This window comes from Ischnura elegans, chromosome 6 (assembly GCF_921293095.1).
Source record: "Ischnura elegans chromosome 6, ioIscEleg1.1, whole genome shotgun sequence".
Lineage (NCBI taxonomy): Eukaryota > Metazoa > Arthropoda > Insecta > Odonata > Coenagrionidae > Ischnura > Ischnura elegans.
Window position 1 is genome coordinate 113,942,733 of NC_060251.1, and position 14,191 is coordinate 113,956,923.

The window sequence follows — 14,191 nt, forward strand, 5'->3', positions numbered from 1 at the left end:
TCATTGCTGTAATATTGGTAATATTTATTTCCATTTGGGAAGAAATCCTTCAGCAAGCATGCTAATGATAAGGATCTTACGTTGAAAACACGTTGGACACAGTAATATATTAACCCTACATTCATTTAAAATATCGTGGAGCTAACTTGACGTCATATTTTAATTTTAAATCTTATGCATATTCGTACGTAGTAGTGTTATAAGTAGCTCAAGCGTATTCAAATTTCCCGCACTTTTCCCCGGAGTCACGTGGTTTCAATCTTGTCCTCACATCCCGGCTACTGCGCAGCTATAATAAGCGCTCTTCATATATTTCCTCTGAGGGTTGGATACCTCTTAAAAAAAAAGACGACGCGACAACGTGAAGCAGCATCGGCGTCGTCTAGGCTTCGGCATGGATACGTTTGACACGACACTCTGCTGCACGAGGCCATTAGTGAAGGATAGGTTGGAGGGAGGAAACAATAGGAGACGCAAAGAATGCTGGTTACTTCAGGAGTTACGCAGGTCACGGGACTCAAAGAAAAAAAGGAAATTGGACGGATAATAGGACCTGGGAGACATGGAAACAAATTTATCTATACGACATAGTGAAATGTAAAAAAACTATGTAATCCCCCTTTGGTCGTGTCATTTGCCGCATCACCGAAGAGAAAAGAAAAGAAAATCGAAAAGATCGCCGTAATCTGAGTCGTGTAGAATTAAATTTATGTGGAATTACGAAGTTTTTTACATTTCTCTATGTCAAGTCTACTCCATGTCGTGGCGCCCGAGACTATGAATTATTTCTATACTTACGATAGTCGATATATTTACACAAATTGAAGTGCAGTAATAGATATTATCACGAAAATGGTATTTATTTCACCTCATACAAGTGTTAATTAAAAAAATCCACTCCATCAAGCTTGAACCATCAAATTTTATCCTTTTGTTTTTTAGAACAATAAACGATCATTATAAATTGTAATTATAAATTATAACGCGGAACTTATTTGTATTTTTTGAATCAAAACCGTAGAAAATTGAATTGAAGGTGTAAAATTTTGATCTTAAATTCATAGGTGCAGCTTTCGGTTAGAACAATAGAGGCGGGGTCTTCTTAAAAATAACTAAGGCGACGCGACAGCGTTAAGCAGCATTGTCGTCGTCTGGTCTCCGCCGTGGTGACGTTTGACACGGCTCTCTACTGAGGACACGAGGGCATTAGCGGGGGAAGGTGCGGAACCACAGAGGACGCTTCGGGTGCCGTGAGGGACGCGGAAGAAAAAAAGGACATACGGTTAAGGATCTGGGAAACGTAGAACCGGTCAAGAGGGTTAGAAGGAAGGAGGGGTCAAGTGGGGGGGAGAGGGAGGACAACTGGGGACATAGGGAGCCGCCTGACGACGGGAAGTGGCCTCTGGGAGCCATGGAGACACACCTCCTCAAAGCGCCCCGTTCATTACTCACCGAAACGTCACTTGTCCTCCTCTAAAAAAAATCCTTACGGACAGTCAGCCCTAAAATCAAATCCATGTCAGAATTTTCACGCCCCTGGCCCCTGCGGAAGCGAGCCCCACTTACGAAGGAGAATTGGAACCCTACTCCACCCGGATAACGATCATTTTTCACCAATTTTGTTTTCAAACCAATAAAATATCATTAAAATTGAAAAAAAATGCTAATAATAGCACTCGCGTTGCAGAAAAATGATCGTGAGTTAAGCGACAAATATATAATAAATGATATGCACGACGAATGAACCCCGAAGATTCACTATTAATAGAGCGGGATTTCACCCTCATGGGATTAAAAAACAAAGCAGTTTTCCGCGATTGAAGTTTAAAAAGACTTCCCTATGAGATTCGATGCCCACCATATCATCTTTGGGTAAATAGTAAGGCACGAGTTCCCTACGTCCACTACTTAGTACATCTAGTATCTGTCTGGGTACTCGAGTACACTTGAAAAAATTATTGTGGCAACGAATTCAAATGACTAAATCAATACAGACTTACGACTATTCGAAAATATTTGTAGGTGATTGATAAGGAAAGTGATTTCAAGTCTGAGCGGTAAATAATTCCAAGTCAACGTGTGTCACAAAGCGGTTAAAATGGAGCTGAGCCAAGTTCATATTACACCACATTACTTTGCACTTTATCGAGTTCTTAGATTAAATCATCGGCTTCTAGGAGAATCTGCCACAACTATTTCTAATTTGTGTTCCCCATGATACATTTGGAGCCCAGGACTCCCAAATATTTGGCTTCATCTGTCGCATTTATCCACAATTACGCTTCCATGAGGTACTCTCTGGATTTCACCTATTTACCAAGAGACGTCCACATTTGGCAATAGCAAAGGGAATGAGTTTCGAGAAACTTTTAAAAAAATGATGAACAACCTTTTCTCACCTTGAGCAAAAGAGAAAGGTTTGAAACTCGAGAATAAGGTACTTCATATAAATAATGAAAAAAAAGGCGCCGATTACGCTTCCTTGTGGTACTCTCTGGGTTTTACCTTTTCACCTAGAGAGGCTCGTAGCATACGCTTCACCCCCTCCCCACTTTTAGCGAAAGAGGAGGAGGGGGATAGGACGGAGGAGACGGAGAGGAATATTTATGGGCGGGTCGAATGTGAGGTTGAGGATGAGAAGGAGAGGTATCTAGCGAGACGGGGCGGGCAGGAGGTTGTCTCCGGGGCCATAGGACGCGGAGGAGAGTCTCCACGACGACGCTGTTGCTTCGGCACCGTGCGAGTGGTTTGGGACTGTGCGAGGTTGAGGGCAAAGGCGAAGTAGTGTTCGGAGGAGAGGAGACCTTCTCTTCTCCCCCTCCCTCTCTTCATCTTGTCGGGGCTCTCTCTCTCTCTGACCGTTAGATTTCGTCGGCAAGATACCACCGGCTCTCTTCCTCCCTCGGATATAAAAGGGGGAGAAGATGGAGATTCTTCTTCCCCTTTCCAGCCTCTTACTCCTCTTAAGAGAACGAATCACACCACCTCGACCGATCTTTCTCGGTAAAAACATCGCAGTGGACCCTCGTTTTGCGATATTCATCCGTTCCGGAGTGCCAAATTTAAATAAAAAACAACCGAACTTTCAATTAGCATAATTGGGGATCGAGTTGAAGTGGAGTCTAAAATACTGGCTTCCCGTCCAATAGGTCCTTGTTCAAATCTCGGTGGTGGCAGACAGTGGCGTAACCAGAAATTTCGTTCTGGGAGGGGGGATCCAAAACCAGGGGGAGAAATTTTTTAATTACAGGGTACTAAGTAATGGGTTTTAAACTAATTTTAACGCTTTTCATAATAAAAAAAACTTCATTTGTTAAAATATTTTTTAAACTCATAATTTTTCAATATTTTGTATTCTTTTATGAATAAAAATGATTGTGTTTTTATACTTCAGGGGGGTCCGGACCCCCTCCCCTCCCCCCGCAGCTATGCCACCGGTGGAAGAGATTTTTCAGACACGGCCCGATACCTGCTTAAGTGCTTTGTGGAGGGCATTTCAAGAACTGCATTTCATTCGCATTTCACGCAGAACTGCATTTCACTTTAGAACAGCATTTCGTCCGTTGGATGAGGCGCTAAACCGTTGTCCACTGGGTATCTTTCGTAATGAGCATGCTAATGCCGACGCCGGGTTTCCCTCCACCCTTCCCTCCCCCCCCTCATTGTAAAAATACCCTCAGCCGTCGGTCGTCTCCACATATTATACCTTGAGCCATTGAGCCATTAAGTAACAATTGGGAGGTAGAGGTCATCACGAATTTCGGACTTGGGAATCGAAAATCCCATCGAGAATTATACATATAATATACATATATCCACCGAATATAAATAATTAAAATCTAATCCTACATATAAATGTACATATATCAAAAGTAGGATAGATTAAAGGGTATGTCATATGTATCGTACAAGACGCGAAGTGCATGTTAATGGATGTAAATTTTGTTTTCTCTGTTTTCTCTTGCATGTTAGTGACGGTTCACCTCTGCCAAACACCTTTGTGGGTGGATTTCAGGGTAATATGTAAAGACTTTCACGAGTTCGAGATTATCTTCGGGACCATTTGACGCGGGAAGTAGATATATCATGGCAGGTATATTCATATTGGAAGGATGACGAGAGTAATCAGAATTCCAGTTTGGCAAGCTAACAAATTTATTTAACCCCGAGTCGATATCCGCTTGCGAGGAGTAGAAGGGTAAGAAATATTTACTTTGGCGTAAGGGGTGGGGATGGTGCCATCACCACGGATGGGTACTCTTGGCGCCAATTGCTTTCTTTATTCCACGCTTGGGTGACTAAGGCAATGAGAGCCAGAATTGCGGGAGAAAGATCAAAATGGAAATGGTAGTTGCGTGACCGTGGCGATTTAGATAACCATTTACCGCTTCTCCCATGCATGTAATAACTCTGTGTATTTCAATAGACATTCTAGGCTCATACATGTATCGAAATCAAATAAATATTAACTCGGAATATTTTTGTTAGATGCAGAAGGACGGCCATGAGTTTTATTTACTTATAAATACCAATTTCGGTTTTACGTGGACCGCCAGAGAGCAAAGTTCAACGAAATTTTTTTCATAACTGTAGTTATGACTTCATTCAAATGCTTTTGATATTCTGTACATATATTCTTCATTATAATAATATAATTATGTAGCATCTGCAGTTAGCAGACCTGTTTTCGTTTCTCATGAAAAAACAAGCGCCTCTACCCAAAATCCTCCAATCACAGAAGAGTTTCCATATCCATTTCACTAAATTTGAAGCATCTTACTGGACTATGCCATGGGAATTTGTATTTATATGTTTATTTAATACATATTGTGACAAGAAATCTATCCCCTAATGGTAGTATGAGAATAAAAATGATGTATGAAAATCTTTAAGAGCAAAGGAGGAACAGAAAATACATCTATAGGATACAAAAAATACACTAATACTATTACCATTCTACAAAAACATTAAAGTTGAACCAAATAATCCAATTCCCATCGCTCCCGAATGAACCATGCGAGGAAGATTTTCAAGATTTCTTCAGATAAGGTCATTCCACTCCATTACATATTTCTCTCGGAGGATAAGCTCGAATACTTTTCCTGTACCACTTGTGATGTTTTGCTGAATTCTAAATTTCACAACATGAAAATGCGAAGAGAAAAGCAAGGAATGTAAGGAAGGAAGATGGTTGGACTATGGGGTGGGGAAGAAGAAGTTTCCTTGCAACCTCATTCAGCCTCCACAAGAGCCGCAGTCAAAGAAGAAGTGGTGGAGGACGAGAAGAAGCTCCTTCGGCCATTTACATTCTTAGCTCCGCAGGGGACGAAGATACGGAAGGGATCGGAGGGTTTCCATGGGGACTGTGGTTTATTTGACACGTCACACGTGCAACCTTCTCATTTTTTTTCCATTTAGCACACGTGCAGAGTCCAGACTTGTTCGGCGAAATGGAGGTTTTTAAGACTAAATGATTCCTTGGTTCACCTCGTCCTTATCTTTAGATTATTCTTTCACTTTAAAAAACATCACGCATTTATATATGACATACAGGAAGTATGGATGGAGCGAGTGCTAAGCGGGGAGGAGAAGATGAGAACAGTATGAGAGGGTTGAATACTGTGTAAGCGAGGGAGAGGAAGGAATAGAATTGGATTTTTTAAATGAAATGAAAGGGAACAGGTTTTATTGTGAATTCAAGAGGGAAGTCCATGAAGGTAGGGAGGATTACCAGAGTACTTAGTAAATACTCCATGAAAATCTGTCTAAATCAATTGAATACCTACATAATAGCAATAATGCCACGCATACAGACCGACGCACAGTGGGCTAGAATCGAAAAAAGCTGGCAAAAACCCAAAAACATTTTTTTGAGTAAGGAAGTTGAAACTTCGCATTCATATTTTCAAGTAAATTGTGCATAACTTTCCAGATTATTACTTTCCGTTTTACTTCCCCTTCACACTTCTTCACTAACACGCAAGAGAGTTTGTTTGTTAATACAAAGAGTCCGCTTCCCTTCGTTAAGCACACGATTCTTCTTAGTAGTATATGGAATGCACCCAAAGAAAGAAGCTTTAAAGAACGATGTGGTATAAGTTACTTGGCGGAAGTCAGCGGCAGTATCTACTTTTTCTCTACGTTTATGTAAAAAATTGGTTGAAAACAGGCTCCGCCATTTTGTTATATATCTATGTTTAATGATGAAACACAATCTTTAAAAACCCTCCAAATGGAAGAAAAACAAGTGTTAATTAAGATGGTATAACATTTTTGTCAATAAAACTATTCATGAAACCACCGCACGAGGCTAAAGTTAGTTATTTTCAGAAAAAATCGAGGGTGGTCGTTTTTCGCTAAATTCTAAAATAAGCGATATAATTAGTTCCATATTCCACTTGAGTAGACTTAATCAGTACTGAGAAGAGTTTCCATGCAAAAATATAGTAAAAATGGCGGTTATTACTATTCCAGCTTAACAATTTCCGCTGAGATAATGTGCTTCTTTCATTGCTGCTCAATAACGGGGGAAAGAAATTATTCTCTCGATGAGAACGTGTCAAATAACTTGGCTCCTATAGATGGTGAACAAGTGCATTCATTACAAATCGAAGCTAGGGATATAGTTCAGGGGAATAGCTTGTCCAAAGAAAACATCTTTTTCATCTACATCTACCAGATACGGTGGAAGCCACCACCAGGGTGTTTGACTCAGAGTGATTCCACCGCAAGCATGCAGCACTCATCCTAGCCTAAGATCAGACACGCGCTTGCTTGCCGGACACTGTCAGTGGCGCCGACTCCATGGGGCCTGAGGGGGCCCGAGCCCCCTCAAAGATTCGTTTGGGGGTGCGGAGCCCCCTCAATATTTCAAGAAAATAATTAAGTTATATTATGCTTTGTGAAACTACAAAAAGATAATGGTAATTTTTATTTCCCATGTTCGACGATAGTTACCTTTTAAAATAAATTCAACAATGTGCTAAAACAAATAATTATAGTGTTTCGGTGTTGCGACACACTTTGAATTTAACCTCTTCCCGTGGCAAGACCTCGGATATGGGCCCCCCCAATATTTTTTATAAGTCGGCGCCCCTGGACACTGTCCAAGCATACAGGGACAGTGAGATAATTAATGCATGATATATAGCATACCATTGATTCAGGAATAGGGTAGTTTCCTTCATCAAAGAAAACGAAAGGCATTGATTGCGATTCTTTAACCACCATTAGTGTATTCATAATATTCAAATTATTTGGTTTTAGATATTTTTAATAAGTAATAAACAACACATATAAAGCCTATTTTGCCTAATCCAAGTGAGTTTATCCTAGAAATAAACTAGATACTTTAAAAGGAAGCTCCCCTATTGCAAACGGAAAAAACGGCATCTGAACTCTATCGCTTCTATTTCTGTGCAGTCCGTTCCATGCAATATATTTTTTGTATTTTATTTTAATACTCCTTGAATAGCAAGTCTAGTAGGTGTTAAATCTAGACGAATATAGATTTGAGAAATTTTCAATTGAAAGATACTACAACTTAAAATAAAATACAATTCGAAAAATAAGTATAATATATTCACAATAACGTTCGCAAAACAAATATAACGAGCATAATATTAATATATCAGTTTTACTGTTGGATGTGGCAAAAGTTTTTAAATAATGAATGGCACTGGAATGGCCTCACTGCCTCACATCATATCCCTTTTCCTCAGATCTAACTGCAACGAAACTTTTCTTAACGGATGCCTATGAATAACATCGCAAATAATCTGATATGATAATTTCCAAATCAGCATATATTGGCAGATGCTTCCGGTTAGGCAGATTCTCATCCACTCTTTGTATGAAGTACTAATGATATACGATGTTCCTAATGTTAGCATGAGGAAATTCATTCCTGTTTCCCCTCCAATTATTAAACGATTTCATCATAGCGTTTACTCTGTATGGCTCTTATATTTCTTCATGATTTCCCTTCGAAGACATTTTGAAAATAAATGAATCGTATACTGCGGCCCTAAGAATATTAACTATAAATATATTTGTGTTTCTTCCTAGCAAAGGATACGGTGCAATTCAGCACGCACTAACTTGCGCAATGAAGACGTGATCTCCGATTTTGTACGGCTTGGATTAAATTACATGCACTCTTAAAGACTGCTAGCGACATCTGTTTTTTTTAATTTCAGATTATTTCCGCCGCCTATTCAAGAATTTCATACGGACACCCCAGTGACTTTATGCAACTCGTCTCGACCCAGGAATACGAAATGGATTCCCGTGCCCAGTGGGCCGGGTGCGAAGCCCTGAATGGCGGTGACAATCTGCTGGTCTCGTATTTGCTCAGGACACACAGAAAGGTAGCGCGCATCAATGGATTCATGAGCGCCCAAAAAGCCGCGCTGTGCAAATAGAGAGGAGAGAAAGGCATATCTGACGATTTGGGATTTCCTCCTTACCAAAGGTGTTTAGGAGACACATTGTGTATCCTTTTGCTCCCCAAATCCTCTGATTCTTACTCTTCATGTATTAAAAAGCCACAGCCCAGGGTTAATCCTCTAGAAAGATGGTGACAAAGATTTTGTCCGATTCCACGACGAAACTTGGACAAATCCAGCTGTTACCATCGGAAAGACATTTTATGTAATGCCTCATTTCATTGGCGGAATTCACCGGCGGGGAATATGTTATGCCTTCACAAGAAGGCCGTCGTCTGGTAGCGAAGCAAAAAATTGAACCGGGCAGTCAGTTACTATGGAAAAAAATCATTTCAAGTAACTGTAAGTTAATTACTGATTGGAAAATCAAAGCATAACCTACGCAGTGGCTACAAAATATAACATTGATTTTTTAAAAATTATGACGCTATTGAGAAATATTTCAAAGATTGCTACCCAATCAACCAATGAATCGCATTTTGAGATTATCCGCCATTCTATTGTTTTGAAGAAACTCTCCACTAAAGTCTACAATCGAATTATCTTTTACCACCTAGACAATTCTTCTTTCTGAAATCATTCATCACCTGATCTACGTCTTATCCCTGGCCTACCTTCGTCCTTCTTCCCTTCCACCTGTCCATAAAAGATATTTTTCATCAAATTACACAGGCCAACAAAAACATTTTGTATGAAAACTTTTTTTATTGTAATACCTGATCTTTATATATTTTGATGAGCCGAATCCAAACCTGGCCTTAGTTTTTTTGAATCACCCATAGTTTCCAAGCAATATGTATTTAATATTTAATCTAATACCCCTATACGGTATACAGGGAAATCAATGAAACACTGTGTTACATCGTAAAATTGTTTTTGTTTACTGTTCGCAACATCGTGATAAAATTGTTTGTATTTACTACAGCGTGATAATACAGCGTTCACTTGTCAACTGGAATTGGTCTACATTTTCTTTCCCTTTTTTCCTTAAAGCTTCTTGTGTAGTTTTTTTCAGCGATGAATCGCTTGCTGAACTTTTCGGTGAAGTACCATTAGTAATCCTCCATTATCTTCGTTCATTAGACCTACTTTTTCAATTTTATTATAACAATAAAAAAGCAGTTAAATTCTAAAAATATAGATTGATTTCATAAATTTAACTGTAAAATATGAATAAATGGTGGGTGATACAACTTTAAAACCATCATATTTGGACTCAGCAACTTCAAAAGCATAAGAGTAAGGTATTTTCAGTAAAAAAGTTTTTTTTCATTTTTGGCCTGTGTTATTGTATCTCATTATGCTGCCGATTAAACTGTACCCAAGACTTAAAAAAAACTGCTCTCTCACCCCTACAGAACTTCCCCCTACACAAAAGATCTATCGATTTGATCTTCATCATTCTTCTGTAACACCTTCATTTCGAATGCTTCGAACCATGATTTTTTTCCAATGCAGTCATCATCCAGCGTTATGCATGGGTGGACAAACCACTTTGGAATTGCGAGTAATTTGACGTTTTTGTGTTAACATTAATCAAGTTTTGATCAATATTATAATTTTTTAATTTATTTCGGTCGAAACTTTGGACATTAATCTCGAATGTAATTCGTTATTGTGCTTAACCCTTTCTAACCCAGAGTTGTTTCTAGGAGAAATCAAACTTCAAGATTTTTCTTTTTTTAAACTTGAAAATTTTACACTCAATGACACTCCTGGCAGCTAAATATTTCGTCATTAAAGTTTACACTACCAAATAATATTTAGTATTGATATCTCCTAAATAGAGCTGAAAGTTTAAACATTTTTGATGCTGCGTAGAAGCAACATTGGGTTATAAAGGGTTAAAGTGCCGTTCACAGAGCAATCAAGCGGGGACCGGACTGTTTCTGATAAATTTCCGCCACCACCGGACTTTGAACCCAGACCGACAAGGAGAGAAGGCAATCTAATCATCATTCCAACCCAAACTCCGTCTTCCTTTTGACTCTAAAAAAAAATAAAAAATGCAGACACGGAAGTTTTCGCTCTAATAATAGTTAATGATAAATTCATTCTGCCCTCATTATGAGTGAAAATTTCGCTAGATACCCTGCGAAGGCAATAAAAAGTGAGATACAAACTGTCTAAAGGGAAGGGCATCTACAAAGATGAACCCATCAACTGGATCGGATCGGATTTTAAGCCCACGGACATTTGTTACCCAGCAGCGAAAGCATTAGCCACGCATTATTCGCACATACTACGCACTTAGAGTGTTCCTCTCACACGACTTTTCACGCTCCATTCTGACGCGATGACTTCGCGTCGCGTCCCTTGGATACGGTCGCCTTCGTCTCCATGGTATTTGCTCTGCAAACAGACGCCGCGACGCGCATAGATAAATTCATAACGAATTCCGAGGAGGTAAGCTGTGCAAAGAGGGGATGATGGGAGCTAGCGATTCCCTCTATCAACCTACCCCAAAATGCCAGCCAGCCCAAAGTAAAAAGGAGGGGGATACGCGGGTCACATTGTGCCGTGACCCCGGCTTCCCTATAACGCCCGCCTTTTAATTCAAACGAGGACACCCTATTTGCTCGGGAGATTTAAAAAAAATGTACACACAAAGCACAGGAAGGGATTGAGTGAAAGATGGAGGTGCCCTCAGGTGCTACGGAGAGCCAACTTGAACCCTCAAATGATCAGGAATGCATATATATATATTATTTTTTTTAAATCCCAGGTGGAAAATATATTCCACAGGAGCACGAGCCGATAGTGCTGCTGAACAGAGCTGGATGTGCTGCCATGGAATCTAAAAAAAAGAGAATACCCTTTAACCTTGAGCAGGCACACCTTGTGTCATCCCTCCCCACTCTCAGTTGGTATTTGCATAGGGATCCTGTTCCCTGGATAAGGGGTACGCGCACTCAGAGAGAAAGACAGGGGTAAAGGGAAAAGGGGGAGAAAAGGGTCGTTATAAATCATAAAATGGGGAAAGGGAGGAGGACTCGAAATATTTGGAGAAGGTACGAGGAGGACATTTCCTTTTTCCTTTGCATTCGCTGCCGGCTTAAACGCGCGCGCGAGTATGTATGCGTGGATCGGCCGCTGGGCAAGCCGGAAGCGAACTGTCTTCTGGTCGATGCAGGGTCATCCTGTGGGAGTGCAAAAGCAGGGGTGGACAGGACACTGGCATCTATGCCTGAACAGGAGTTCGCTACCGGTAGGGAGTCAAGTTAACTCAAAAAATACAAAATAAAAATAAATTTATACATAAAACAACGCCTTAGAGAGATAGATTGTAGAACAGACACGTTCAGAATATCTTTTTTTCCATATAAATAAAATAAGAGAGATAGATTGTAGAACAGACAGATTCACATTGTCTTTTTTTCCACGATCAATAAGAGATTATAACGGTAGCGATAGAACTATTAAATAGATTGCATGACTTGTAGTGTAACCTACTAACCTATGTGAAACTTAATGCATGTTTCTTAATTTTACTATTATATCTAACACCATGTGGTAGTATAATTTGTTAGTATGCGTGACGTTTTTTGGACCGTGTGGTGTGCATGTGGGAGTCCAATTGCATGCTGCATGCTGGTGATTGATCACCCCCTGCCAAACACCATAGAGGTGGCTCGCAGGGTATTATGTAGATGTAGATGTCTATATCGCGAAGTATAAAGAATGCTAAAATTTATCAGTTTAGAATTGTTCATATGTACACTAGCAATAAAAAAATTTGACTTTCCTAAATTTACATTGCAACACAAATTTCCTATCTTATCTGTCCCCTCTTTTTATTTTAGCTTCTTCTTCGGCTAAAAAATTTTCATTGATTCGAGTTTTCAACGAACATTGATGTAAACAAATTCGTTGTCATGACTTTCTATTATTCTATTTACTTTAAATGGTCGCATCGCCGCCATCGGATTTTAGTGGCCATTTTTTGAACTAGTCTCCAGAATTTTAAAGTCATGAATAAAATCGGCATACGTTAAAATCTCAATAAAAGTGTTAGAATATTGCATCGTACTCTAGTTTTGAGTTATCCTGAAAATTTCTGCTTGGAAGCTAATCGGAAATTGGGTTAAAATTGAGTTGCAAGATTTGACCCGAACAAGATGACGAACAGCCAAGCGAGTTTATAAAAATATAATAAAAAGCCACAGCGATCAAACCCGAAGGCTGGTTTGGATAATTAGGGTAGAGCTCATCCCGAACTAAGCCGCAGGCGAGCTATTTTCAAACATTCAGGGTCCTGATTGTAATTGAGAATAATAGTAATACTGATTTTCAACTACTTTACTCAACGACCAGATGGCTAGTTTTATATATGCCAATTTTTATAATTTTTTCAAAACTTTACGTATGTACAGAGGAAACTACTGACTGGTCACAAAATATCCGGCCATGATGCATCATTCCAGTCCACCCTCTTAATTTATTTGATATTCTTATATTTCCAGCAAGGCAGAGTTCATAGCAGAGTTTGTTTTACCATAATATACAAACAAATCTATGCTTGGAACAAAAAGAAGGATGATATTATGCACAACGCTTAATAATTCATCTTGCGCATAACGCGAATCAGTTATCTACATATTAAATAAAATGGGCTCGGTTGTGCTTCCTGGCAAAGCCGATGCCAGCATTTTCTACGGAGTAGATGCAATCAAGACATTGTTTGTTTTTTAAATGGAAATCCAATCAAAGAATAAAGAAACGTTGCTGCCAGGATCAATGAAAAAGTATGCGCGTTAATACCAAAACGTAATAAAAGCTCATAATATACTTTAAATTACTTATTTGCTTATCCTATTGATATTAACCAAGTTGAGAAGAAGTATGTTTCAACATGATAGTAAACCCATAAATTTATCCCTTCTTAAATGCTCCCTAATTTAATTATAGCTTTTATTCCGTAGTAATTAGAGTTAGCCATCATCAACCGAATTATTACGTATTTTTCAGACAGAAGTAAATCTGCGATCGATAAAAAATTCAAATACCGTAACGCTAAATCGGTAAAATTTCGCTAAACCCATAGGCATCATTAAACATAAGAGGTACGCAAATATTCCTGAGCAAATCCACCAGCTCTCTTCAGAAAATACGTTACTATAATTACATCAGTTGACATGATTTTTAATTATGAAATTTGATTGCGCTAATGTTTTTCATCATTAAGTCCAATTACACTTTCATTTTCATCGGCTTCACGACTGAAGATTCTTAGAATAATGGCACTAGGTTGAAATAGGATTTGTTTTATGTAAAAGGCAAGAAAAATTATGAAAGTATTATAAGCAATTATGCAAAAGGTAAGAAAAATTATGGAAGCATTTATTCTTTCAGAATGAAGTCAGTAGATATTTTTGGCTAAGCCTACGTACGTTGAGAAAGCAACCTCCCCTGACCATAGGCTTGGATTCCAGGGGTGGGGAGAGAGCAGCTGTATCACGTGACAGGCCGATTCTCTTCTGCCACGCTCGCAATAATTGGTTCTCTCACTCGGCAGAATCGTATTTCCTCGAGAGTGTCCAGAAGTAACACCTAGAGTGAAAAAGGTCGAAGAAGTATATCGTCTATTTATCCAACAGCGGACTCCGTCTAATAAGGGTCAGCTGTGAAGGTATTGGGGGTTTGGATGGCAGCGGAAATAGGGTGGTTTCCTATTATTTTTTTATTGCCTAAATCGAAAGATTATTACTCCTGGAGTACGCGTTTCACGCTTTTAGACTTTTAAA